The sequence below is a fragment of the Gracilinanus agilis genome, chromosome 2, assembly GCF_016433145.1.
Source record: "Gracilinanus agilis isolate LMUSP501 chromosome 2, AgileGrace, whole genome shotgun sequence".
In the NCBI taxonomy this organism is placed as follows: Eukaryota; Metazoa; Chordata; class Mammalia; order Didelphimorphia; family Didelphidae; genus Gracilinanus; species Gracilinanus agilis.
The window spans coordinates 572,213,052-572,237,122 of NC_058131.1; the positions used below are offsets into that span (position 1 = coordinate 572,213,052).

Below are 24,071 nucleotides of genomic sequence, written 5' to 3' on the forward strand. Positions count from 1 at the left end.
CACAATGGATCCTCTACTCTGAGGACGGATGAAGGGGGGGGGGTCAGTGCACTCAAACAGTACTTTATTGATTGAGAAAGAACAGCCACAAAGCTCTTGGAAGGTTCTCATCTGGGCTTTAGTTTTGCATGTCCATAAGATGGGGACATTCATGGGCTATCAGACAGGAGGGGAGACCAATTCAACCTTAATTAAGTTCATTATATTTGCAGAGCTTTGTACTCGGGATCCTAAGACAGAAACAAAAACCCTACAAGAGTGGCAGCTCATGAAGAGCTTGCATTCATTCTACTGGGTGGGAGTGGGGAGGCAGGATACAGCATTTACAACAGATAATTAAATACAAAATATATAAGAAAGTAGTGGCAGACAGCCTACAGTGGTGGCTAGGGGCTTAGCCTTGGAGTCAGGAAGTCCTGGGTTCAGGTTGATTGATTGATGAATCAGTTAACAAGAATTTATTAAGAAACTTTTATGCTCTAGGATCCATATTAGGTATTATTAATATGAAAACAAAAAGCAAGATAGCTCTTGATTTCATGGAGCTTACCTTCAATAGGGGAGAAGCAGCATATAGACAGATAAGTATCTAGTATATTAAAAAATAATCAAAAGGACCTATTTGTACCAAAATATTTTTAACAGCTTTTTTTGTAGTAGCAAAGATTTGGAAACTGATGGGTCAATCCATCACTTGGAGAATGGCTAAACAAGCTGTGGTTTATGGTTATAATGGAAAACTTTTGCACCATAAGAAATGAGGAATAAGATGAGTTCAGAAAGCCTGGAAAGACTTATATGAACTGATGCAAACTGAAGTGAACAGAACCAGGAGAACAATGTGTATAGTAACATATTATATGATAATTGACTGTGACAAACTAAACCATTATCAACAAAGCAAGTTCCTAAGATATCCACAAGGGACACATGATGAAAAATGCTATCCACAGCCAAAGAAGGAATAGTTGGAGTCTGATTATAGATCATCTTCCACTGTATTTCCTTTATTTTTTTATTGTATGTGTGACATATGTCTTCTATAATGACATGAGCAATATAGAAATATGTAGTTGCATGAAAACACTGGTATAACCTATATCAAACTATTTACTGCCTTGGGTAACACTTGCAAGGGAGGAAGGGAGAAAATCTGAATGCTAAAATGTTAGAAAAAATTGTCAAAAATTGTTTCTACATGTAACTGAAAAAAAAGGTAATCAAGGAGCAGCTAGGTGGTTCAGTAGATAGAGTTAGACCTAGAAAGGAGCCTCACAGGTCACCCAGTCCCAAACTTTTCATTTTACAGGTTCAGTGAGACTTGCATGAAGGTTGTGTAACTTGCTCAAAGTCATAGGCGTAGTGAGTGTTAGAGGTGGAATTTGAACCCAGATCTTCCATTGGAATATATTTCTGGATTCCCATGTGTTATTATATATACCATCAGTACAGATGAGGAAAACTGAAATCTAGCCTCAGACAATTACTACTTAGCCTCCATTGCTTAGCTCTCATTGTTCTTCTGCCTTGAAATCAATTCTAAGTCTCAATTCTAAGACAGACCATAAGTGTTAAAAAAGAAGAGTCTAGTATAGAGGTTAGAAGTGGAGTAAGAAAGCCTGGGTTTAAGTTAATTAATCAACTAAGCATTTATTAAACACCTACCATGTGCCAAGTATTGTGCTAGGTACTAGGGACAGAAAAACAAAAGTGAGACAATACCTGTCCTCCAACATCTTACACTCTACTGGAGAGAAACAACATATATAGATAAATATATGCAAGCAGAGAAAATATTTTTTATTTAATGCTTCAGACATACTAATTGTGTGACTATACTCAGTGACTTAACCTTCAGTGTCTGAGGCAACTCTCTGAGACTAAAAGTTGCATAGATGTTCACTGGTGGAAGTATTTGTTATGTTGGTATTGATGAAATAGATACAGTTAGAAAAGAGATATATATATATATTTTTTTTTAAAGGAGAGAACATTAACAATGGGTGGAGTGGGGTTTAGAATTTACTTATCAAGCTTGATTTTTGCTTTCCAAATGAAAGGAAAGGTGAAAACCATACTAAGGAAAATGGGCTCTGGACCATTTTGGAAGAGAATCTTGCCTTCTAAAACCCGTAAAGAATTGGAGTCAGCAGTCAGGAAACTAGGATTCTGCTTCCACTTCTGCTACTATATTGCATGTGACCCTGGGCATGTCACCTCTCCTCCCTAAATTTCAGTTTCCTACTGTATAGATTGTGTGGATAATTGGACATGGGAATCCAGAGATGGATTCCAGTGGAGGACCTGGGTTCAAATTCTACCTCTAACACTACCTCTGTGACTTTGGGCAAGTCTCACAACCTTCATGTGAGCCTCAGTGAGTCTGTAAAATGAGAAGATTGGACTGGGTGACCTGTGGGGCTCTTTTCTAGGTCTAAAACTATGAGCTTATGCCTGTGAACATAGTTTTGCAGGGCATATATTCAAGAAGTATTAACTTGTCCAAGGTTACCCACGTTGAATTTGAATGCAGTTATTCTTTTCCAATCCATTTCTGATTTGATCCTCACAAAGACCCTTTAAAGTGGTTAGGGAAAATATTAATATCATTGAAATACATTTCTATAAAAGGCAGGAAATGGGCAGAAAGAATGAGAGGTAGTTTAATTTCCTTGAGGTTATAGTTATTACCTCTTTAAATGAAGAAGCTACTACGGGGCTGTCAGTACCAGAAAATACTGTACTTTGAACCATTCCTCCTCTCTCCTCCACACTACAGTGGATGGTGTGGTTTTGAGCTTGTTTACTCTTTTGTGACCAAGAGCTTTTATGGGCCAGCTGGCTAGGGTAGAAGGGGACAGCCTGTATTTAGAGCTCTAACTAGGAATTCTAGCATTTGGGGAAAACTTGATCGAATAGAGATTTTTTCCCCATTTCTTTTTGTCTCTCTGCTACTTCTCCCAATGCCTCCATTTTTGATGAATTACTTAAGGTATGACTACCCCTTTGCTAGCCTGGCACACACTGGAATCAGAGGTCATGAGAGTGGAAGAGCTTGAGGAAACTGGGAGTCTGGGGTGTTTGAAGAGGGCAGAAATTAGGATGGAGAAGAAAACCAGGTACTGGAGTTATTGGGAAGGAGGAATTGGAACCTAAAGGTCTATAGATAATAATGACAAAGATCTGATAGGATAGAGTGAGCTTTAAAGCTGGAGAAATGGCTAGTGAAGGATGATGGGAGAAAAGGTCTGAAAGTAAAAGTGAAGAGGGAATATATTTCAATTACTCTTCCTGGTCTGTGTAGGAGAAAAGGTACAGCCGGCCTTGGAGAAGGTGATTAGAGATGGATAGATACAGGAGAAAGTTAGGTGCCAGTTAGGAACAGAAAATGGAGGGAGTATGAGAGGAAGAGACATAGGGTGATAGGGGAGTTTGTTACCAGTACCAGTGGGCATAGGAGAAAGAGAGGGCTGAAGAGTATGGGTACTTATCAAGGCTGAAGTGGAGCTGAATGGGAATGAAAGTTTGGGGAGAAGTTATATGAAAGAGGATTTTGAAGGATAGGTAGCGGGAAAACAGGCTCCACTTAGGTGGAACAGCTCAAGCACAGATGTAATTGTGGAACCTATTCTGTCCCCTTCTTCCTGAGTTCAGTTTCCAGTGACCTTGCACCATTTATTTTTGAGTTCTTCCATCCACACTGGGGACCTTGAGCTAGTTCAGTAGAGCAGGGAGAAGGATCAGCCTGTTCAGTTTCTCTTATTCTCCTAATCCATTAGCAACTCTACTCTCTTGACTTCTGGGGTTCACTCATCTTCCTGAGTCCAGGTCCAGTACTCTAGCCACTGAACCACCTATCTACCTCTTATGCCACACTTTTTTCAACTATTACCCAATTGATCAGCATCTGTTTTGTGGCTAGTTCCATAACAAAATGATACATTTTAAATATTCCAATACCTATTGATTTCATCTGTCTATCCTTGACCCCTTCGGAGTATATACCTAATAATAATATGACTGGCTCAAAGGGCATTTAGAGAGTGTAGTGACTGATAGGGTATAATTAGGAATTGAATTTTAAATAACAGCAGCATTTGGGAAAAATAGAGGAACTACATGTATAAAAGCATGATGGGACCTCCAAGTTAGAAAGGTTTTGAAGGTATTTTTTTTAGTGTGATCCAGATCCTCCAAAAGTGATCTTTAACCTGTATATCCTGCAAAAGTTGGTGTTGAGCAACCCATTCTTTATCAAGATAGTAAATCCATTCATTTATTGGAACTTTTAATAGTTACAAAATTTCCCCCTACCTTATATCGAGCTGAAATCTGCCTCAGCAACTTTTCCTTCTCATCCCTATTCCCTTTCTCATCATACCATACCTAGCCATCTCAATTGATAAATATAGTACAGATCCCTCAACATCTTAATTACTCTCATCATTCACTCAACAAATTCCTATTGGATACATACTACATATGGGAAAGACATGGTACCTTCTGAGGAAGGTAACCAGATGAATAAGATTTTATTGCTGCCTCAAATGCCTTGTGGTCTGGTTGAGAAGTAGAATGCACACATTTACAAAGTATCATCTATGTTCTTAAAAGGAGTATGAATTGGGGCAGCTGGGTAGCTCAGTGGATTGAGAACCAGGCCTAGAGATGGGAGGTCCTGGGTTCAAATGTGGCCTTAGACACTTCCCAACTGTGTGATCCTGGGCAAGTCACTTAACCCCCATTGCCTAGCCCTTACCACTCTTCTGTCTTAGAACCTATATATAGCAGAAGGTAAGGGTTAAAAAAAAAGGAGTATAAACAAAGTGCTCTCTGCATTTGCTGAAATGAAGAATCACTTCTGGCATAAGGATTAAGTAAAGCTTCGTGGAGAAGATGCCATTGAGTTAGTTTTTAAGGATGACTAGAAAATTAACAGATGAAGACTAAGGACATCTCAAGCATAGGGAAAAGGGTGAACAAAGCCAAAGAAACAAGACAAGAAAGTATGGAGTGTGTTGGAACACAGAGTAAGGAATTTGGCTTGTAGATTTCATTCATTCATTCAGTGTTATAAAATACCTACTGTGTGTAAAGAACTGTCTTAGGTGCTAGGAGATATTTTTAAAAATGATATTAAGGAATATAGCATGAGATAAGCATGCGATAAGGCCAGAGATTTGAGATGATATTAGATTGTAGAGGGCTTTGTCAGGCAAATTTGGACTTTATTTACTAGGCAATGGGGAACTATTGAATATTTCTGAGCAGGAGTGTGACCTATCAAGAAAAGCAGGTGTGTAGAGTTGGGAATGAGAAGGTATATATGGAGAACAGTGACAAGACTAGGTTGATTGGAGTAGAGGCTGGAAGATGCTTGAATGGAATCTATTGGGAACTCCAATAATGTAGATTTGGGAGCTTTTTAGTAAATTTAGACAAATATTTATTTAGGATCTATCATATACAAGACACTGTACTGGGTGTTCTAAAATTTGAGGATAGATTTTGACTTCAGATAATGAGTAATGAGGCTTATTTTGGTGGAAGTGGGAAACCTGACTCATTTCCCTTTTTCAAAGGGGGAGGGAATTTCAGTGGCCTGAACCCCTATATGTCTCTGACCTGTGGGCTCACCTTTTGAATTGCTTTTGGGAAGAGTATCCCAGTTTGACTTAAAGTACCACAATGTTCAGACCTGTTATAGCTCCTTCTCTCTTTAGAAAGCTCAAAGGCTTTTTTCTAATTTGATTCTGGGTTTGGATAAAATCTGATTTATATCTTCATATAGGAATGAGAAGAGTCACATATGCACACCTGTGTTTGACTCTATTGCTATCTCCTAGAAATTTGTTGGACTTCATGGCAACATGTGGTCACACATATTTGGCCTAATATTTTTTCATGTTTCTTTGCTTGGGAATAAGAAATACAGGAAAGGATGTTATTTGTGTGTTTAAAAGTCTGAGCTGCTCATCAGTTTTCCTTTTTTTTTTTTTTTAATCTTTACCTTCTGTCTTAGAATCAATACTAAGTATTTGTACCTAGGTAGAGAAAAGCAGTAAAGGCTAGATTTGTCCAAGGTAACACAGCTTGGAAGTGTCTGAGGTCAAATTTGCACCCAGGACCTCCCATCTCCAGGCCTGGCTTTCTATCCACTGAGTCACCTAGCTGACCCTACTCATCAATTTTCATATAACTTTTTCCATCCTTGGAGGAAAAACTGTATCTATTTACAGACTTTCTTGCTTGTGGGAAATTTGTATTCTAAAGCCCAAAAGGTTCAATCTGAAGCTACTGGGTCATCTTTTAGTTGCTCATAAAACACCAATGTGTTCATCTGTTTTTCAGTGCCCCAGAGGTTCAGCACCATCCACTATTACTTGGGGCTTACCCAACTGTAATCAGTTGCAGTGGGAACTGCAAAAGCTCTCTTCTCCCCCAGCCTAGGGCTACCAGCCCATTCCAGCAGAGGTGGTACTTTCACAGAGAATTCCATCCCTGCCTCTTCTGTGGTTGAGGGATTTTGTTGAATCGGAGCATCTGGGCTCATATCTCAGCTCCATCATTTATTAGCTATGTGATCTTGGGAAAACCACAACTTCCCTGGCATTTGTTTTTTCATCTACAAAACAAGAAGTTTGGCTTAGATGATCTCTAAGGTCCCTATGTGGTCTAAATCCATGATCTTGGGGTTAGAGAAAGACCTAAGTCTGGCAGACCTAGGGGAGAAAAAAGTTTTGGAACAGGTTTCTAAAGTGATTGGTGAAAGAACAATTGCCATAGAAGTAATTGGCAATGAATGAGGACACTGGCTCAGCAAAAAAAGAAGGGAGCCACAGTCAGACAAGCAATGGGAACATAGTCAGGAAGTAACATGAGAATACGCTGGTGAAGAACTGACACAAAGGATTAAATCTTAATTTCTACCCACCTACTTTTCCAGAATATCATCTAGGAGCAGTAAAATGTGTCATAGAAACTGTACTAGTGCCTGGGAATAGAGAATATAAAAAATGACCCATTTAGCTGTGTTGACTCAGATGTATTTTCTGACTTTATTGTGTAAATGAAACTGTTTTGAAGCCTTGTGAATCAAACTGCTTGTGTGAGGGAATACCAGATATTAGAATTTCTGAATTCTACCTAGATGGGGCACCAAGTCATATAGTTGAGAATTTATAAGAGTGGACCTGAAAAGGTCCCTCTTAATACAGGGGCTATATAATTAGTCTGTAAAGATTTACAGAGCACTTTTCAAGAGCCTCGCCCTATGTTTAGTGCTATAAAAGACATAAAGATATTTAAGACATGGGTTCTGACTTCAAGAATTTTGTAATCTAGTTTAGGAGACAAATGACACACAAATGAAAAGATGGTTAACAATAAAAAGCGGCATTTGGGAAATGTTAAATGAGAAATATGACACGAAGTTCTTATATAGAGATTTGGAAGAAGAAGAACTTCTCATGGGGTAAGGTGGTCATTGATGACTTTATAGAAGAGATGGGACTTGAGCTAGTCTTGAAGAAATGATAGGAAAAAGAAAGGAGGTCCTTCCAAATGGAAAGAACATGACACTGAAAGACAGCTGTTGGTCCATGTGACCTCCAAAAAAATTATTTTGTTGTTCAGTTGTTTCAGTCATGTCTAACTCTGTGACTCTATTTTGGGGTTTTCTTGGCAAAAATACTGGAGTTCTTTGCCATTTTCTTCATTAACTCATTTTACATATGAGAAAACTGAGGTAAACAAGGTTAAGTGACTAGCCCAAGGTCATATAGCTAGTTAAGTGTCTGAGGCCAGATTTGAACTCCTGAAGATTAGTCTTTCTGACTCTAGGCCTAGCACTCTATTCACTGTGCCATCTAGCTGCTGCTGTCTAAAGAGGAACTCATAACTTCCTCTAAAACATTGTCATAGATGTCCTTATCTTTATATGCCAAATTGGAACTAAACTCTCTATCACTGCACATCAAACCAAGGGCGTCAGGTCTATTATTTCTGGGTCATAGCAACTCTGTTTTAATTATGATGGCTCTAGCTATCATATCCTTTGGGGACACTGGAATCCAAAGAATCTTGCCTACTGAGTATACATAAAATGTGGGAAAGGGAGGGAAGAAAGGAAGAAAGAAGGAATGTGGGAAAGAGAGAAGGGAAAAGGAAAGGAAGAAGAGAAGGCAAAGGAAGAAGGAGAAGGGGAGGATAGAAGGAAGGAAAGGAAGGGGGAAAAGGTATGAGAAATGAAATAAGGAAGAAGATATGAAAGAAGAGAAGAAAGGTCGTGAACTAAGTAGAGGAAAAATAGAAGGGAAGGAAAAAGAAAAAAGAAGTGAAGGGAGAGGAGGAAGGAAAGGAGATGTGAAAGGAGGCAGGAGAAAAAGGAAGAGGAGAGAGGAGACAGAAAGGACAGGAGAAAAGAAGGATTTTTTTTGCTAGATTCAGATGATGAAAGTTAGAATAAGAGAACAGAGGTCTTGTTTGAAAAAAAATCAATACTCTTCTCAATGTGATATAGGAATAAAAGCCATCTAGGGAAATCTATGTAATTATGTTTTATTAGGTCTCTCAATGCAGTGCTGGGACTAGGACTGGATAATTCTTAACAGTCTGCTTTCTCTACTTTCACTTCCTTGGTGTTTCCCCAGAATGCAGGGAGAGGTAGGACAACTCCTTTGGACCTTTTCGGGTTCCAGACTATGACAGGATGTATGCCATGGGTGAAGACCATAGGATCAGCCAATCCTCAGCAAGACTGGTAGAGAAATAGCAGGTTATGATGGACTTTAGTGTTCAGAAAGATGTGTTCAAATCATGCTTCAGATTAACTAGCTGTATAACTTTGGGCAAGTCACCTACCCTTTCTATCCTGAGTTTCTTCATCCATAAAATGAAGAGATTGGACTTGTTTACCTCTAAAAGTTCCTTTCATCTCTAAATCTGTTATCCTAGGTGAAGTTTGTTTCTGTGGCCTTATTTGGTACCTTTTTCAGCTCTGAACTTCTCAGGAGCCCTGACTGGGTAAAACTTCAGTCTTCCCCCAGGTTGCCTTTCTGAGAGTACATTGCATTCTAGCCTGTTCACCCTTGTATCCTTTTTAAAAATATTTACCTGTCTGAAATCCTTTTCACTTGGGGCCTTTGTCTAGAATTGGAAAAATGTCTTTGTTTTTGTTTTTTTGTGTGAGCCTTGGAAATCTTAAAAAAATTCATCAGAGTAACATGTCTTTTTTTGGCCAAGTCTTTAAGTACTTCAAAGTTTTGTGATTTCGTCGCACTTCTTTTGCCTGACATCCTTGATTACTGACAAAATTGTAGCGTTTATTATTAAAGAATTGGTTTACCTAAAATTTTTTGAAAAGTGTCCCTTCTGGGGAATTAAGTAATTGAGATAGCTACAGAATAGTCTCTGAGACAGTTGCTGTCTTTTAGAGAATCTCAGAGGTCATCCATTTTAATCTGTGCTTAATCAGGAATCACTTCTACAATATAAGGGTCATACAGCCTTTTCTTGAATCAAGAGACGCTCACTATAGAAGAATGTTTTAAAAGCTTTCAGTATGGTAATAATGATAGATTAATATGTTATCACTACCAGTGAACACATTCACAACATGGCTGGGGCTGGGGCCTCGTGGAAACAGTGCCTTACTTGGAAGGCCCTGAGATTGTCTGGTGGCAGAACTATTTTGGAGGAAACAGAAGACCCTTAAATCATACCAAGTTCCTGGTAACTTGCTCTTCTTTAGGTATGAAGCAATCATCAATCCTGGAGTGAGACGGGAGAATTAGAAAAAGTCACATGTAAAAGTTGTGTTCACTTTGGGTCACTGGGTTTGAGGTAGCAAATATGGTTGTTCCACAGATCCATTGGAGCAGTGTTTCTCAAACCAGCTTGAGTCAATGGAAGAATGGAATGATTTCTTGAAATAATTGTCCTGGGCCAAGAAGATAAATTCTTGCAATTAAAAAAACTCTGAGGTTCACAAAGGATAGATGGCTAGGGTTGGGCTTCCCCAGTAACTGAACCTGCCATGGGCCAAACTACTTCCCTACATCAGTGTTTACCTTTCTAAACTTCTGTTGTCCTCCTACTCTGGACCACACACTTCCTGCACCTACCTCTTCTGAGGCTTCCCTGATGACGAATCTCAGACTTGCAAGGGATCTCACAGGCCACTGAGGGCAAGCTGTAGTAGAAAACAGAACATTGATTAAGTACTTACTATGTACCAGGAACTGTGCTAAGTGTTGAGGATAAAAATAGAAGCAAAAAAAGAAACAGCAGTACACTCAAGAAGCTTGCATTCCAATAGGAACAAGCCAGGGCGCTCCTGAAGGACTTATGAGAAAGAATGCTAACTACATTGAGAGAAAGAACTATGGGAGTAGAAATGCAAAAGAACAACATATGACACCACTTATCACATGTATATATGGGTATGTGATTTGGGGTTCAGGCTTTAAAAGATCTCTCTAGAGCAAAAATGCATAATATGGAAACAGGTGTTTTTGTACCTTTGTACAACCCAATGGAATTGCTTGTTGGCTCTGGGAGAGGGGAAGGAAGAGGAGAGGGAAAGAAAATGAATCATGGAAAAATATTAAAAAATAAAAATTAAAAAACCCTTATAGAATAAGATCACACATAACAGAAAAGAGAGGGAAGCGAGCACCGGAGAGGACTCCCTGGGTACAAGGCTGCTGGCGAAGAGGTGGGAAAATCTGTAGAGAGCCAGCAGTGACGTGACTGTGACTTGAGTACTTCATGAAATGATGATCTGGACTAGGAACTTATTAAACTTAAACTAAATTTATTAAACTAAACTAGGAACTTACTAAACTACTAACCTAGGAACTTAATAAACTGTTTTTGGGTGTCCAGTGCATGTTCTTCTTTATTCAGAGCTTTTCAAACACAATAACAACAACAAATCCTATTTGGCACCAGCAGTACAGCAGTGTACTGGGGATGCCAGGGCTGGCTGAACCACCACCTGAACCTTCAGAAGAGGGAGGTCTGTAGGTCTTAATAAACTGGGGGAATCAAGCTTCAGGGCAATATATAGGAATCTCCCCTTCCTTTGTCGGAAGGCACTGCCAATGGAATGGACGAGGCAAGAGAAGAAGAATTTTTTTTCCCTACAACATACCCAGCATCTGATCCCGTTAGTGAAGGGGAACTAGCCCTCTCCCACTCTCCCCCCTTAGGCTGCACATTCCACTTTTGGATAGCTTTCTTAGCTGAAGCCTAAATCTAGTTTTCTGTAACTTTCCTTTACTGTTCCAATTTTTGTCTTCTGGAGCCAAACCTAACAAATTTAGTCTGGTTTCTTCATAACAACTTTCGAATATTTGAAGGCAGCTCTTATATCCCCAAGTCCTTTTTGCCCCAGAGGAATTATCCTCAATTTTTTTCAAATGATCCACCAAAGGACTATTCACCAGGCTTCTAACAAACCAATTAATCAATCAGTCAATTGATCATCAACCATTTATTATTCATCTACTATATACCAGGTACCATACTAGATGCTGGGGACACAAAGACCACAGTTAATGAAAGTCTTTAATCTGGAGGAAGTTGTATCCTGGGTAGCCTTTTTGGGGAACACTCTTCCTTGTTCATTTTTCTGTGCCCAAATCTTTGATTTCATCAGTGTGGGAAGCAACCAGTGAGGAAATTTCTTTAACCAAAGCAGACTGACACCTATTCTGCAGCTTACGTTTACAGTGACTTGTTCAGGACTACACAGCCAGTAGCTGTTGGGGATGGGGCTTGAACCCAGATTTTGTGTTCCAGCTGACTCCTGGGCCTGTTTTCTTTCAACTTGATCACACTACGGTTCCATGACCAGATCACGCCCCTATTTAAAAATGTCTAATGCTGCCTATTGCTTCTAGGACAAAATACAAATTTCTCAACTTGATATTTAAAGCCCTTTCCAATCTAGCTCCAGGGTACCTTTCCAGGCTTATTTCACATTATTACCTCAATGGACTTCTATTTATTGTTCCCTGAACTTTCCATTCTACTTCTTCTTCTATTCTTTCCTCTTTCAAGGAAAAAAGTTACTGATTATGTTTTTTAATCATCTGCATAACCCTAATTATCCCCTCTCCATCCCTGAGAACCATTCCTTATGATAAAGAAATCAAGCCAAAAAAGAAGTTCAGCTAAACTAATTTACATATAGAAAAAAAGTCTGATGTTATATGCAGTATTCCATAGCTATGGTCCCTCTTCTCTGCAAAAAAGCAGGCCGAGGCACCCTCTCCTATCTCTTCTTTGGGTCCAAGCTTGGGTTGTCATTTCATACCATTTATTTTCATGTCTTTTGTTGTGATGATGTTGCTGTTGCTCCTTGCATTTATGGTGTTGCAGCTATTGTGTGTATTGTTTTTCTGGTTCTGCTTACTTCGCTTTGCATTAGTTCATCTAAGGATGATGTTCTTTAGGCATCATAGTCATTGTTCATTGTATCACAGTAATGTTCTATTTCATTAAGAAGTCACAGTTTGTTTAGCCATTCCCCAGTCAACTAGGGGCAGCTAGGTGGTGCTGTGGATAGAGACCAGATGTGGGAGTCAGGAAGACATATCTTCCTGAGTTCAAATGTGGCCCCAGACACCTTTTAGCTGTATAACCTTGGCCAAGTCACTTAACCCTGCTGTTTGCCCCAGTTTTCTCAGATGTAAAATGAGCTAGAAAAGGAAATGGCAAACCACTCCAATATCTTTGCCAAGAAAATCCCAAATGGGGTCACAAAGGTTTGGATATAAGTAAAAATGCTGAACAACAATTGATGGACATCTTCTTTGGTTCTAGTTTTTTGACATCTCAAAAAGTGTTACTATGAATATTTTGGTTTATATATAAAGCCTTTCTTTTTTGTTATTGACGTCCATGAAGGTATATGTCTAGCCGTGGAACCTCTGGTTCAAAGGGTACAAACATTGTTAGCCTTTTTTGCATAATTCCAAATTGATTTTCAGGATGATTAGACCATTTCATACATCTACCAATAATGTATTAGTGTGCCTGTCTTTCTACAACCCCTCTAACATTGTTCATTCTGTTACTTGGGATATATTATCCCAAATAATTGATTAGTAATTGGATTGGTATCTAGTTATAGTGGTGGTGGTCAGGCTCAAGGGTTTGAGATGGTCTGTGACTGTTGGTAAAGATGGCTCTGGTCTAAACAGTTGAAGGAAACTCCTGCTTAAACTGGATATAGATGAAAAACTAATTTATATATTGACCTTAAATATTTGTTTGGATGTTGTAAATTTCCACTACTTATAGTGGTTATAGAAAGCTCTGTGGCAGAGACGATCTCTTTAGTTGACAGTTGAAAAGTTGACTGAGTTTTGGTAGTTGAAAAATAAACTAGAGACTGGATAAATATAAAAGAATCTTATTTAATTGTGACTATTATGTTGTAGAGAAAGAAAAAAGAAAAAGGAAAATATTTTATATATTTTATCCCTATACTAACGCTTCTAACTAATCCCAAACCCATCTGAAAACTTCACAAGAAGTTGTTTCTGCCTGGGAAACCAGGCCTAAACTAATCCTCCTTATAAATCTAAATAGAAATTCTTTATCTAAATAATCTAATGTAATTATAAGTATTATTATATTTTATCCACAATTTAAATCAGGGTTTTAGTCTCTTCACTCTAGCCTCCAAGGTCAAAAACTGAGTTTAGATTTTCATTACAGGCCACACTGAGATGTTGCTCCCTCCTGCCCCTACTGGTCAGGCACAGGGAAATAACCTGAGTTTTCCTATTTGGTCAGATATCCTCTTTCCAAATCCTTCTCTGCTCACACATAGTTTTTTGGGACCAACTGCCTTCAAATCTTCCTCAAACACACCGAGGAAAATTCTTCACCTTCTTACTCTTGAGAGAACTAACCCAAGAGAGAGAGCAGTTAACTTCCACATTCCCAGCAGCCTCATTGGAAATTCTCTTGAGGAATCTTTCTGAAAATTCCAGGTGCTTTCTTAAGGTAACTCTTCAAAACTTCTTATTTCTAACTGGAGACCTTCCTAAGCAAAAACATACCAATTTACCCAAATTATAACTCTAATAATTCCCATAATTTACCATCTTTCCCAATTTGGGGGTGTGTGAAGAAAGTTTAGGATTGTTTTGATTTGCATTTTCCTTTTTATTAATGATTTTTTTTAAACCCTTAACTTCTGTGTATTGGCTCCTAGGTGGAAGAGTGGTAAGGGTGGGCAATGGGGGTCAAGTGACTTGCCCAGGGTCACACAGCTGGGAAGTGTCTGAGGTCATATTTGAACCTAGGACCTCCTGTCTCTAGGCCTGGCTCTCAATCCACTGAGCTACCCATCTGCCCCTTATTAATGATTTGAAGTATTCTTTCATATGGTTTTCAATACTTTGCAAGTCTTTTAAATTTTTTTCCTTTAATTTTCCCCCTAAATTGGTTACTTATTTTTAACATTCATTAAAAATTTATTTTTGAGATCTGCATTCTCTACCCTTCTGCCCCCTACAACCCATTGAGAGGACAAGCAATGTGATATCAGTTATACATGTGAAATCATGCAAAACTTATTTCCATATTAGCTATGTTGTGAAGACAAGCAAGAAAGTGAAAAAAAAATTATGCTTCCATCTGTAATCAGAGTTCATCAGTTCTCTCTCTTACGGGATTTCCCCATGTAGATTCCAGGAGTTGGGGTGTGGGGCCTTTTTGTTATAGAAAAATCCACTCTGATCCTCCGCCCATCCAGCTTCATTCCATTGGCACGCTCCTTAGCTTCCTTGGCATCAGCCACACTCTTAAAGTAGACAAAGGCAAACCCCCGAGAGAGCCGTGACTGCTGGTCGTACACAATGGACACATCTGCGATTGGGCCATATTTGGAAAATACTTCTCTGAGGTCCCTCTCTGTGGTGTACAGACTCAGTCCAAACACCCCGAGACAACAGTTGGGATCAGGATTAGCCCGATTCCCCACGTGACGCCTGCGGGTAGCCATTGGAGAGTGGACTGTGGCTATGTCGCCTTTGGAACTCTCCACTGTATGACCTGCTTCGTGAGGTTCTGTGAGGGCGGGAGCGAGAACGTGATCTAGTGTAATGCCTTCGGGAACTTCTTCTGGATCTCGCTCTAGACTCAGACTTGGACCTTGAGATGGATCTGGAACGCAGGGAATCTTCCTTAGAACGTGACCTTGCAGGGCTGTGCCTCGAGGATTTCCCAGATCCATGGGCACTCCCTCTTCTGGAAGAGGAAGGGGCTTCCTCTATCGTTGGTCAGGGCAGTTGGCGTTAAAGCTGCCCAAAGTGCTCCCCCTGGCGGAGGCAGGCTCCGCCCTACTTGGCCTTTCCCTGGGCTGCAGACCATCACGCATGCGCGCTTAGCAAACTATACACAGGGAAACAGACTAGGGAGTACTTAGCGTAGTGCTTTCACATTTTAGATTCCTTCTTAGCTTAACTTCACTTTTATTTCTTTTCTTCATTCTTCCGTTTCAAATTCTGACTTCTTTCATCTTCCTCACTTCACACAAACTGCTCAATATTCTGTAAGTGGGACTTCTGGTCTGATAATTAACACGAGGTGGATAGCATTTTTTGCAAGTTTTCTTTGTGAACTGTTTTTCAAATCTATCGGTGACATCCATTGTGGAATGGCTTTTGGTTATTTGTTCCTATGTATTATCTCTGATATTGGACCTTTATCAGAGATATTTTAAACAAGGTTAAAAAAGAAAACAATTAGATCTCTGCTCATCCTTATTCATACAAAAGCTTTTCAATGTCAATTTCATGTAATTTCTCCTTTAGCCTATGGAATACCCTTCCTTCTCACTTCTCTTTCTCAGAAACTTTGGCTGCTTTTAAGGTTTATCTTATGATGCCTTCTACATGTAGACTTTTTTGATCCCTTTAGTTATTAAAGCTTTCTTCCTCAAATTAGCACACACACACACACACACACACACACACACACAGAGAGAAATACTAATTTATTTATGTGTGATATCCTCCAGTAGAATGTAAGTCCCTTGAGGGGAGAAACTGTTTAAAAATTTTTTGTCTTTATCTTCCTGGCACCATGTCTAGTTCCTTACACATAGCTGGCATTTATTAAAAGTTTGTTGGATTGGATCGGATGTTAACAGTTTTGCTTCACATTCAACCCTTAGTCCACTGATTCTCTAAGGTCTTTTCACATTAACTATTATCTAGCCACTTATCTCCTATTCTGTACTTGTAAAATTGATTTTTTGAACCCAATTGTAGTAGTTTACTTTTCTCTCTATTAGATTTTGTACTATTAGATCAACTTACCATTTTAACCTGTCACATGCATTTTCCCCCTGGATACTATCACACCACTTAACTGTTCCTCTCAGTGTCCTGTCATCTGCAGATTTGATAAGCATATCACAAATGCCACCATCCAAATACCTAACATATCCCCAGGAACCTAGGAGAGACTTCATTCCAAATTGACATTGATTTGCTAATGACTATTACTTGGGTCCAGTTTATCAAACAGTTTTAAACTCATTTGACTCTTATTATCTAACCTTCATTCAGTTTAGTTCAACAGAGATTTATCCACAAAGATAAGATGAGAGAATGGCAAATGCTTTGCTGAAATCTGAGTACACTGTGTCTAAGGAATGTTCTTAATCTATCTACCCATCTTGTAACTCTCTAGAGAGGTGATAATGTTCTAACATGACATGGATTTTAATGACCTTTTCTTGATGAAACCATATGAACTCTTGGGGGGTCACTTTCTAAATTCTTCCAGACTTTAATCCCTTTAATCATACTTTTCAGGAATTGTGTCAGGAATTGAAAGTAAGCTATGGGGCTATAATTTAGAGATAACCGTCCTTTTTTGAAAATGTGTAAAACACTGGCCTATCTTTAATCCTGTGATATCTCCCATTTTCCATGATTTTAAAAACATTATTAATGGTGTCTTACCAGTGATATTTATTGACTTTTTCAATATCTTGGGTCATTCTTCCCCTAAGGTTGGTTACTTACACTTATTGAGGGCAAGTAAGAGTTCTCTTCCTGTCTTTTCATTTATTCTGGATTTCAACAGCCTGTTAATCTTGGTTTTCTCCTTTTTGAAAGATAGTTTGTAGAGAAACAGTGAAGCAGAGTAAGAGTTGAGCAGTCCTTCCTTCCTTCCTCTATCCTTTTGTTCTGTCCTTATCCACTTTATGTGGTGATTCTATCTTTTTATTTTCCTCTTGCTCCTGATATAGGTAAGAAAGCCTCTCCCTCTTTTTTTGCTCTTGTTATTCCTGACCAATCTCAGATTTTTTAATTTCAATGTTCTTGACACTAGTCTTGTATGACCATTCTACACTTTTGCATTCTACATTCTTAACTATATTTGTTTCTATTATCTATTCACTCCTTTTAAAAAATCTAAGTTGGTTGTTGAGTTTCCCATGTAGCCACGTCAATCTCTTTAGACAATACTGCTTTTTCTTCTTCACTGGAGAATTTCAATCATTCATTATTAGAACTTCATGCTTGAGAATTTCTTATCCTTCTTGCACTAAATTCCATTATAAAATTTTAGATGTTGGGCTTTTACCTAATCTTTCCATAGACTTTCTTAAATCTATTTGCCCCAAATCTAAGGTGTGATTTAGATTATGTCTGTCCTCCTCATTTAAAATATTTTCTAAGATATAGTAGTCACTTCCTTCCAATATGACTATAATTTCTAGTCTAGCAACCAGTGTTCTCCAGTGTTCTTTGTTGATGAGAATCAGGTCTCAAATAATAATTCCCCTTGTTGCTTCTTCCATCTATTGAGGAACCAAATTCTCATTAAGGCAAATCAAGGAAGGATGTGTCTATCTGCATTTGGCAGAGAGAGAGCTCTAGCAGATGTCTGGAAATTCACAGTCTCCAGTCTTCTGTGTTTCTGTGCCAGATTTATGATCTATTTCCTAATATCCTCAGCTATTTTCTCCTTAAATGTTTAGGTGGTCTTTCTTATTTCCTCCTCATATCATGGGAATATTAGTAGAATGTACTGACAGTCCATGTTTAAGCCCTCATTCTTGTTACTTGACCAGATTTTTTTCTCCTCCTATTATATAATTTCTAGGGTGATGTCTTTTGTTCCTATTCTTCAGTTTCTTATTGGTTATATGTTACAATTGGCTCTTGCACCATGTTCCTCTATTGCCCTCAATGCAATATTCATTCTTAATTCTTTAGAGATAGTTGTATTCCGTGTTACTTCTATAAGGTTAATATTTTTAAATGACTCTTTGATTTCATGGGAGACTTAGGGATAGTAACAAAATCTTGTAATTTCCTGAAGACAAGCCAGCTCATTCTCTTACTCCTCTTCAACTCTGGGCCCAACATATTTTCCTTAGGCTTTCTGTCCTTTACATATGTACTGATGGACAAGCTTTACAGCGTATCCATTCAAATGAATGTTGAAAACTGGGCAACACAAATTCTTCAACTCCTTGATCTTTCCTGTGTAGATGGGCAGAACAAACACCTTTGAGTGATTATAGATTTCTTCTAGGAAGTTCTGCAGTGTGCTGGGCCTTGATGAAATCAATACAATGATAGGCACAAACAAGAGCATCTGGAGGACCTCATCATCCACAGGGAAAGACTTTTCAACCTAGATTCTGTACTGGATCTCTCCTGCATTGCAGTGGCTGATGCCTTTGATAAGCATACATTTCCTTGTTTTATACCTCTTCTGATGTTTGATATCACTCTCTTTGAACAGGGCTATTTCTGTTATATCTTCCAAGGAATTTTGAATAATTTTGATGTATGGATGAGAGAGACATCTGATTGTAAAAGCCTGGAAGGTGTTCTGCTAAGTCTACTTAAGCCTTTTCTGTAATCTATGTATGCACAAAAGGATCTTCTATTTCTCTCCATCATTTAGTAATTGTGAAATTATAAGGTCATGGTCCATTGTTGAATAGCATTTGTTATGAAAGTCTTCTCGTTCCCTCCAGTACCCTCATTAAAGATGCCCTTAATTTGGGTAAATATGACCTTTGTAAAGATTTTGTATAGATTTTGTATAGAAGGAAGAGTAGGCATAAATGTGAGTAGTTATTTTTTCCAGTTAACCATTTATTTTCTCTTCTCTTTCCTTTCTCCCAATTGGAAACAAGAAAAAATAAAGCCCTTGCAACATATGCACAGTCATGCAAAATAAATTCCCACATCAGTCATATCCAAAAATGTATGTTTCTTTCTACTGAATGACTTCATTACCTCTCTTTTAGGAAGTAGGTGGCATTCTTCAGCATCAGTCCTCTGGATTCAGGGTTGGCCATTGGAGTGATTAGAATTCTTACATCTTTCAAAGTTGTTTTTCTTTACAATGTTGTTTTTATTTCATATATCATTCTTCTGGTTCTGCTTATTTCACACTGAACCAGTTCATGCAAATGTCAAGTTTCTTTCAAACTGCCCTCCTTATTATTTCATATTCAATTTCATATTTAATACTCTTCTCAATGAATTCAGATGCCATTTACCCAAATGATGGATACAGTGTTAGTTTCTTTTTTCTCCTGGTTTAAATAGTATTTTATTTTTCCAATTACATGTAAAAACAATTTTAACATTTGCTTTTTAAAGTTGTGAGTTCCAAATTCTCTCTCTCCCTTCCTCTCCTCCCTTTCCCATAGATGACAAGCAATTTGATATGGGTTATACATGTACTGTCTTACAAAAGATATTTCCATGTTATCATGTTGAGAAAGAAAACAGAGATGAAAAAACACACATAAAATTAAGTGACAAATAGTATGCTTCAATTCAGATTCAATCAGTTCTTTCTCTAGAGGAGAATAGCATTTTTCATCATGAGACCTTTGAAATTGTCTTGGATCATTGCATTGCTGAGAATAGTTAAGTCATTCACAGTTGATCATCATACATTATTGCTGTTAACAGTGTACAATGTTCTCCTGGTTCTGCTCACTTCACTTTGCATCAGTTCATGTAAGTTTAGTTTTTTTCTGAAAGCATCCATCACAATCATATACCACAGTTTGTTTAACCATTCTCCATTTGATGGACATCCCCTCAATTTCCAATTCTTTGCCACCACAAAAAGAGATTCTGTAAATACTTTTGTACAAACAGGTTCTTTTCTAATAGTTGTTATGGGGATAATTTGAGGAAAGGTGGATATAAGGGAATTTGAAAAGGAGGATGTTGGAGACTTGCTAAGTGGGTAATCTCGGTTACAAGTAGGCTGGGACTAAAGGAGATTCAGGGTATAATAGGACTGAAGTCAGGAGTATAACACAGAAGGGAAACAGAGATCTTCAGGGAGAGGAGAAATTAAACTAAACAGACAAACACAGCAGGCTTACAGACTGGGACTTAGACTCAAACACAAGCTGAGGGAAATAGACTAGACTGAAATTAACAAACAGGCTTTAGTTAATTTCACAGGAAGGGACTTGTTTTGAAGTAACACCTTCCTTCAAGATGGATGCCCCAGCTTCCCTCTAAGCCCAGAGTATGTTGTCTCTTTCCCTCTTTTTCCCTCTTAATAACTAACAGATAAATTACACTAATAGGGCTGTTGAAACACAAATAGGTTTATTTTGTTTGAAGGATGTTTGTTAGGAAGGTGGATCAAAGGAAAGCCCTATCAGTTGTCTCAGGAACCTCAGGTGGGGGAAGGGAAGCAAAGATGGAGTCTGAGTAAGGACCTGCCTTTAAACTCAGCTTTACTAAGTGCTATTACTATCTAAAGGGAATAAATGATGACTGACTAACTATAACTAATGCTGTCAATCAGGTAACTCTTCACAGATTTAACTCCTCTCTAATTACTCTCCTTATTAACTCCACAGACATATAAGGTAAGGGAGGGAAGGCAGGGATGGTATTAGGAAAGGAAGATATAAAGGGTTTATCTAAAATAATAATTTCTTAAGTAAATATATCAAAGCTAGGCTAAATTTCAATATTAAAGCTAGGTAATCAAAGCAGCTCGGCTGTTTCATAACCTCCCTCCACGGAAAATCCAGTCAACTGACTTTCCTCAAGATTCCAAACCTCTAACAGCTTTTGGAACTCAGCCAAAGCTAGAAAAAACTGTATCACTCCAATTCTGTATACTACAAATGCCCCTTTTCTTTTCAAAATGTGCAACTAGCACAATTTTAATAGTTACTAAAGTCTAAGGGATTACTACTCTTATACTAAGCTAAATTCTTACTAAGCTCTTATCCCTAACTAAGTTTGCAAAATAATAAAAGGTTGCTATCTCCTAAACTATGCTACAACTAAATAAGCTAAAACTAAGATGGGATAAGGTAAAAGTATAGGAGAGGAATGGGGATTTCATTTTTTCAAAAAAATTTTGAACAGAAAGGAAAACAAATTACATTTTAAACATTCACACATTTTTAAGGCTAATTTTTGCTAACTAGAACAAAGTAATGAATCCTATCTATGCATTACCTAATTTTATGAACTACTCAGATAATATTAACTAAGAAAAGTTTTGCAAGTTTTTTTCCAAATATGCTTCTAAATTGTAGTTCTCTTGCTAAAGTTAGTGTATGAATAGGTTAGTACACTTATGCCTATGTTAGAAATGTTAGTAATAATAAGTAAGCCTATATTTTTTGTAAGTCTATTGGTTAAACCATAGACCTTTGTTATGTACAATATTTACAAAGAAAATTTAGAAAAATCTGTCCCTGTACTAACTTACTAAACTAACTAAACTGTCCCTGTGTTAGTAAACTTATTGCTAATGGTTAGTAATCAAAATTACATATGTACATGACATGTCAGGTGATTTGAGTAGAATGGTGTCTGTACCATAGTAAGAGACTTTCTTTTACTAAGGCAGATATACCCTTCTCTCTTAAGTGAAAGTTTATGTTTCATATGTAAATGTGAAGTCAGGGAAATGTTTTATGTGTTGTCTATTGACTTATCTGTGTAATGACGTGTTACATACTTATTCCACCGGAATTCTTTTGCAATTTGCATGTACTGCTTGGATGGAATCTAGTGTTGTATGCAGTGAGAATTCTGTTGGGTGTAAGTTATCTCTTTTCCAAATACATGTGTCCCACGCTGATTCGATGTTCCTCTTCACAGTGTTGATGTCCTCTTTATGATAGATGTATTTGGTCACGGATGTCTTTGTAGTTCTCAGGTTTGCTGTCCTCGAGAAGATCTGCGTAGTCAGCAACAAGTGAGATGTTCGATGTACCCGCGCTTGTCAACTTCTGATTTATGTTGCTTTGATGCACCAGCGCTTGTCACCTTATGACTTGTGTCAGGAACAAATTTTTAAATGTCTATCATATATGATTATTTTCTCTTCTTCTTTTCTCTTATGATTTTAATAAAGATGATTATTATAGGTAACCAAAAAATAAAAGTTCGTGATTAAGTTTTTGTGCTTTCATTCATTCGTCGTCATCAGTTTCTAGATCTGGTATTGATTGCAAATCAAATGTTGTGTCTTCTTCCTTCATTGATTCTTTTTCATTATCATAATTATTTACAGATGATTCTTCTAAGTGATTGAGATTGGGATAATCATTTGGGTGTAAAATCTGATTGTTTACTGGTTCTTGGTCTACTTCTGCTTCTGATTCATGCTCTGATTGTTGTTCTGTTTGCTGCTCTGTTTCTATGGTCTTATGAATAGATTTTGGATTTACTGAGGACTTGATTGTTTAGTTGGTGCTAATTGATCTTTGTTTTGCATAGTTTCTGGGTCTTGTGGTCGTTGTTGTAGGGACATGTCTTTAACTGTCACTACGGCTGCTCAGGTATATCTCTGATTGCCTACTACATATGATGATCCATCTGTGAATAAGGTAATATCAGGGTCTTTCATTGGCTTATCGTCTAAATCAGGTCTTGTTTTATGCATGATGTTAAGTGCATCTTCACAGATGTGTAGACTTTCTCCTTTCAGAGGCAAATCTGGAATCAGAGTTGCAGGATTTTTGTTTCTGCACCGGTGAAAAGTTATATTTTCACTAGCCAACAGAATCACTTGGTATCTTGATAATCTCTGAGAAGTGAATGCCTGTAAGTTGGTGTTTCTTAAAGTAGATTCCACTTGGTGTTGGGAAAATACTTTCAGTTCACTCCCTAATACCAAGGATGAAGATTTTCTAATCATGATGGCTACAGCAGCTATGGCTTTTAAACAACTAGGCATACCACAAATCACTGAATCTAACTTAGAGCTGTAGTAAGTAACTGGTCTAAGTCTATTTCCAAATGTTTGTGTGAGAACACTTTGTCTTCATGCACACATAGTAGGAATGGTTTGTCATGATCAGGGATACCTAGGGCTGGAGCTGATAGAGTAAGTGATTTCAATTTCTCTAATGCATGGATATGTTCTTTATTCAGCTTTAACGGTTCTGGAACTTCCTTCTTGGTTAGCTCTATCAGAGGTCTTGTGATGTAAGCATAACCTGGAATCCAGTTTCTACAGAAGCTCGTTATTCCTATGATTGCCCTGAGTTGCTTTTTGGTCTTAGGCAAACTCAAATTTTGTATATCTTGTGTTCTCTTTTTGGAAATTCTTCTGGAGCCTTTCTCTAGGATGAATCCTAAATAATTTACTTTTTCCTTCACGAATTGAAGTTTCGATTTGGAAATTTTATGGCCCCTTTTGCCTAGCTCTTTGATCAAGTGTACGCTATCAATGTAACAGACTTCAGCAGATGATGACATTAGCAGGATGTCATCAACATAATGTACCATTTTGCTGTCAAGGAATGTTATCGACTCAAGGTCTCTCTGCAGAATTTGGCAAAAGAGTGAAGCTGAATCTGCAAATCCCTGGGGCAGACGTGTCCAGAAGACAGATTTACCCTCCCAGGAGAAAACGAACAGCTTCTGGCTGTCTCTGTGCAGGGGAACAGAGAAGTACGCAGAGCTCAAGTCCAGAACAGTAAACCAAGCACCTTCAGGTGGAATTGCTGCAATGATTTGTGATGGACTTGGTACCACGGCATAGGTCTTTTGCACATGGTCATT

At 38.1% G+C, this 24,071-nt stretch overlaps 1 protein-coding gene and 1 pseudogene across 2 annotated transcripts in view; one reads left to right on the top strand and one right to left on the bottom strand.

Moving 5' to 3' along the window:
* MEGF11 (multiple EGF like domains 11) overlaps positions 1-24,071 on the top strand; it is a 317,433-nt gene that overhangs the window by 15,688 nt on the left and 277,674 nt on the right. The window lies entirely within an intron of this gene.
* LOC123236617 lies at positions 14,675-15,400 on the bottom strand (annotated as a pseudogene).